The sequence below is a fragment of the Artibeus jamaicensis genome, unplaced genomic scaffold, assembly GCF_021234435.1.
Source record: "Artibeus jamaicensis isolate MK-2021 breed Jamaican fruit bat unplaced genomic scaffold, CSHL_Jam_final contig_447, whole genome shotgun sequence".
Lineage (NCBI taxonomy): Eukaryota > Metazoa > Chordata > Mammalia > Chiroptera > Phyllostomidae > Artibeus > Artibeus jamaicensis.
The window spans coordinates 27171-33170 of record NW_026521834.1 but is presented as its reverse complement, the minus strand read 5'-3'; positions in this window follow the sequence as shown (position 1 = coordinate 33170).

Sequence of the window (6000 nt, the reverse complement as noted above, 5' to 3'; positions counted from 1 at the left end):
TGATCATTGATTATATCAATAGATGCAAAAAAACATTTGATAAAATTCATTACCCCTTTATGACCTAAACTCCCAGCAAAGTGGGAATAGTGGGAGCATACCTAAACATAATAAAGACCATATACAATAAACTTACTGCCAAAATCATATTCAATGGGCAAAAACTAAAAATGTTTCCCTTAAGATCAGGAACAAGACAAATATGCCTGCTTTCACCACTCTTATTCAATATAGTACTGGAGGTTCTGGCCACAGCAATCAGACAAGAAGAAAAAATAAAAGGCATCCAAATTGGGAAGGAGAAAGTAAAAGTGTCATTTCTTCTGTAGAAAACATGATATTTAAACATCTAAATATCATTTTTGTAGACAACGTGTATTTAGAAAACCGTATAGGCTGTCCAAAAAAACTAATTGACCTAAGAAGTGAATTCAGCAAAGTAGCAGGATGCAAAGTCAATATTCAGAAATTGGTGGCATTTTGGTACATCAACAATGAATTATCATAAAGAGAAACTAAGAAAACAATCCCATTTACCATAGTAGCAAAAACATAAAGTATCTGGGAATAAATTTAACCAAGGAGGTAAAAGATCTGTATTTGGAAAACTATAGAACACTGGAGAAGGAAACTGAGGAAGATACAAATAAATGGAAGCATATACCCTGTTCAAATTGGAAGAATTAACATCATCAAAATGGCCATACTACCCAATGCGATTTATAAATTCAATACAATCTCTATTAAAATACCAATGACATATTTTACAGACATAGAACCAACACTTCAAAAATGTATAAGGAACCATAAACAACCTTGAATAGCCACAGCAATTTTGAGAAAGAAAAACAAAGTAGGAGGGATCACAATATCAAACTATACTACTACAAGGTCACTGTAATCAAAGCAGTCTGGTACTGACATAAGGACACATATTCTAATGGAACAAAATAGAAAGCCCAGAAATAAACTCATGTCTTTTTGATCAATTAATATTTGACAAAGGGGCACAAGCACACAATGGAGTAAAAATAAGTGGTGTTGGAAACACCAGTACATGCAAAAAATGAAACTAGACCACCAATTACACCATTCACTAGAGTGAGCTCAAAGTGGATAAAAGACTTAAATATTGTTGGGAACCTCCCTGCCTGGTTTCAGGAGCTGTAACCCTACCATAGCTAAGGCTGAGTGAGCGACCTTTGGACCATAAGCCACTAAGGAGACAAAGCTTATATCCCTAGCAGGAGCACAGCTTCTGCTCCTTTTTTCATAACTGGACCCCAATGCTTGATCAGTTAGCCAATGACAGGTAATATTCCCCAGGGGGGGAATGACCTAAGACAGGCATAATCACATGGAGGCCCTAGGGAAGGACTTGGTGGGGGGGGCTATGGAGAAAGGGGGTGATGGACCCTCGCCCCTCAGCTTTGAGGAAGCCTGACTCCCCTGAGTCTGTGAGAAGTCTTCTAAAATTCCTTGTCTATCTGCCTTCCCTGCCTGACTTAATCCTGAAACAATGACAGAGGGTGGTGCAGCCCTGTGCTATAAAGGGCAGGCTCCCTGGGTGATCGGGCCTGAGAAAGGATATGTAAAATCCTGTGAAGCCTGCTTTGCTAAGAATGGTCTTAGTTAAATGATAAAGTCCTGAGCAGGAAATGAGTTTGTTTCCCAAAGTTTTGTAGTCTTTTAGCTGATAGACCCTGACTCAGAAGAGGTCCTAATAGTTCTTTGTATGCTATCTATCATTTGATCCTTACTGCCTGACAATGTTAATAAGCTGTACCTGTATTCCTGCACAAATTAAACCCAATAAAAGCCTGTCTAGGCAAGTGTCAGGGCACTCTCCCCTTGAGAGAGTGGCCAAGCCACTCTGATATGCTCCCCCTTGAGGGAGTAGCTGTGCTGTCTTTTTTCCTCCACAGGACTCAGTAGTCCATGTGAATTCGTCTCATATCTCATCCATGATGCCATGGGCACTGCGCACTGTGCACACATCAAAATATAAGTCATGATACCATAAAAGTCCTAGTGGAAAGTAAAATGATAGGCAGTAAAACATACATCCCACATAGCAATATTTTTGCTGATATATCTTTTGAGGCAAGAGAAATAAAAAATATATATATTATATATATATCATATATACCATATATATATACCAATTTGTGTGTGTGTGTATGTGTGTGTGTGTGTGTGTATACACACACACAAATGGAGCCCTGGCTGGTATAGCTCAGTGGATTGAGCATGGGCCTGCGAGCCAGACTGTAATTCCCATCAGGGCACATGCCTGGGTTGCGGGCCAGTTCCCAGCAGGAGACGCGCAAGAGGCAACCATATATTGATATTTCTCTCCTTCTCTCCTTCCCTTCCCCTCTAAAGAAAAATAAATAAAATCTTTAAAAATACACACACACACACACACACACACACACAAATGGGACTATTTCAAATGTAAAAACTTCCACATGGCTAGAAAAAAAAACAGCATTAAAATGAAAAGGGAACTGACCGTATGGGAGAACATGTTGCCAATGATATATTGGACAAGAGTTTAATCTCCAAAATATGTAAAGAACTCATATGACTCAATGCCAGTAAGACAGACAGTCCAGTTAAAAAATAGGCAAAGCACCTGAATAGACACTTATCCAAGGAAGATATACAGAGGGCCAACAGGCATATGAAAAGATGCTCAACATCACTAGCCATCAGAGAGATGCAAATTAATACCACAGTGAGATATTACCTCATACCTGTCAGAATAGCTATCATTAATAAACCAACAAACGGTAAGTGCTGGTGAGGATGTGGAGAAAAGGGAATCTAAGTGTGCTGTTGGTGTGCATGCTGACTAGCACAGCCACTATAAAAAACTATGGAATTTCCTCAAAAAATTAAATATGAAACTGCCTTATGACCCAGTGATAATACTGCTGGGACTATACACTAAGAATCCCAAAACATCAATTCAAAAAAACTTATGCATCCAAATGTTCATAGCACCATTATTTATAATAGCCAAGTGTTGGAAATAGCCTAAGTGCCCATCAACAGATGAATGGATTAAAAAACTTGGTACATTTACACAATGGAACACTATACAGCGAAAAGAAAGAAGAGTGAACTCCTACCCTTCACGATAGCATGGATGGAACTGGAGACTATTATGGTAAGTGAAATAAGCCGATTGGTGGAAGACAAATACCATATGATCTCACTTATAAAAGTGATCTGATGAACAAAATAAACTAACAAGCAAAACAGAACCAGAGATATGGAAAAAGAACAGACTGACAGCTGCCAGAGGAGAGTGATGAGAACAAGTGGTGGAAATAAGGGGAAAGGATTATTCAAAGAACATGTATGAATTACCCATAGGTGTGGACAATGGTGTGGGGATGGACTGTGAGAGCGAGGGGTGGGCTGGACAGTGGAGGGCAAAGGGGGAAAATTTGAGACAAGTGTAATAGAATAAATGATAATAATAAATAAATAAATAAATCATAAAAAGAAACAAATATAGATATAAGCTTTGTCCAATGAGACATCTTGGGAGCAACAGCACCCTAATAGCAATAAGCACAGCTATTGCCCATGCCCCGGCTTCTAAATACCATTCACCACTTAAAGGAACTAGAGCTCCTTAAAGAAATGTTTTAGTTTAATGCTGGGCAGGGAAAGTATAAGGTGGTTCTACAGTAATGTTTCTTGCCAGAGGCAAGGAAATACTGAAAGAATAATAGGGATATATCAAAAGCACAAAACATCAGCCTGAAGAGGTTTTCAATGGCTAAATTGGGGGTGCTTTGAGTATCAAAATAAATAATGATAGTAAAAGACTGTAATTCATTGAATAAAATAAGACGGAACATGTATCCTTATAGATATAAAAGTACATACTAATAACTGGAAGTTTGTTGAAGAATGGGACAGTTACATGGTTTCTATTTTTCATATAAACTATTTATTAATTACAAAGAGAAAAGAAGTAACTGGAGACTGGAGAAGCCAGAAAGATATTATCTTAATAAAATAGCCAATGTTATTATCAGTAAGAGAAAAAATTGAAATTTTGTACCACCAGGTATGTTGCACTGAGAAGAAAATATCATTTTGTGTTATTTCTTTCAAAAATGCATAACCTGAGGAAACACCAGACAAAGCCTAAATGAAGAGATGCTACAAAAAAAAAACAGGCTAGTAATCTTCAAAAGTGACAAGGACATGAAGTCCAAGCAACTTTAAAATTGAACTTACCAGAGACTTGACACATATGAATTTGAAATAGATTATTTTGCTATGAAGAATATTATTTCAGCACTTAGCAAACTTTGAATGGAGTCTGATGGCAGTAATGTATTGAGGTTAATTTTCAGATTTTGTTGCTTGTATTATTGAAATATAGAAAAATGTAAGAAATTTGTAAGAACACACACTGAAGTTTTCAGGGTAATAGAGAATTTGGTTGGCAACCTATTCTTAAATAGTTAAGGAGAGATACTCCTATAGTACTTGTAGCATTCTGTGGAACTTTGTAATTCTTCTAAAAAATATTTCATTAAAAATTATACTATATGAACAATACAAAAATAATAATTCAAAAAAGTATACTATTTTAGAAAATAGACTATGGTCTGACTCCCCTTGGTCAGGATATTCCCCCACCTCTGCCTTGCTGTCCACCTCCCGCCTGTGGGAATGTAGAGCAATAGTTTGTAGCCAATCTCAGGCTATGGAAAAGAGCTGCTGTTGTCAGAACAACAGCAGGTGCCTGAGTGGGGCTCAAGGTTTTCTGTCTCTTCACATTTCTGCCTTAACTTCACTGGTGAATCATTCTCACCACTCTCAAAATAGGTACTCCATCTGTAACAGAGTCACCAATTCAAAGCCAGGTCTGCCTCTGAATCTCTCACATTCTTTACACTACAGATCTTTGTCTGCCTCCGAATTCTCCTAAACCAACTAGGTCTGACCTAAGTCTCCCCAGAAATAGATTTACTTGCTATTATAATATGAGGAATGTTGCTGACTTTTGCATGAGATTTCCTGACTTCTCTCAACAAGTGACTAACCTGTTTATAAACTATTCTGTTGGGAGGTAACCAGCTGTTTTTCCACAATCCTGCAGCTATTTCCATGAATTAACTCTGGGAATACTGTAGATCCTTGAAAAGCAGTAAAAGGCTTTGGTGCTTTAGTAGGATTTCGCAGTCTCAACAATAAACTGAATATAAAGAAACATAAAATCTATTGACAGCTGCTCCGGAAAATGTTTGTGCAGTCTTGAGTGAGATAAAGAATCTCTCTACTCTTGTGGATGATATGATGATGGCACCTCTACCCCCTACCTATTGTCAAAAAGCATATGAGAATAAACAGAGTATGCTTAGCCGATGCCTTAAGTTCATTACCAGGACAAAGTGGATAGCCATATTGCTGTATTTATTCAGTGCTTGGTGGAAGGGAGGAATTTTAAACCTTAGCCCTGCTAAATAAAAATGATAATTATTATTATTGACAATTATACTATAGATAATAACTTTGTTTAATCATTTATTTATTCAACACACATTCATTGAGCACATACACTGTGCTGGTCATCATATAGACACAGAGGATGAAGCAGTAAATAGGACAACATGGTCCCTGATCTCAAGGATTATAGTGTCTAGTGGGGACATGCAACTAGCTAGTCCTCATAAGTATGGGCAGTGACAATAAGAAAAATAACTGTTTAAATAAATAAATAAATAGATAGATAGATAGATAAATAAATAAATAAATAAATAAAAAGAAAAATAACTGTTTTAACTTTCAATGAAAATGGCTATAATTTTTAGACAAGTACCAAAGTCATAGATCTGGGCATCAAAATATCTGAGACCCAGCTCTCCCACTTACTGCTGTATGAGCCTCAAGAAGTTATTAAACTTCTTTCTAACAGCCTTCATTTCATCAGCATTCTCTGAAAATCAGTATAGCAACATCTACACA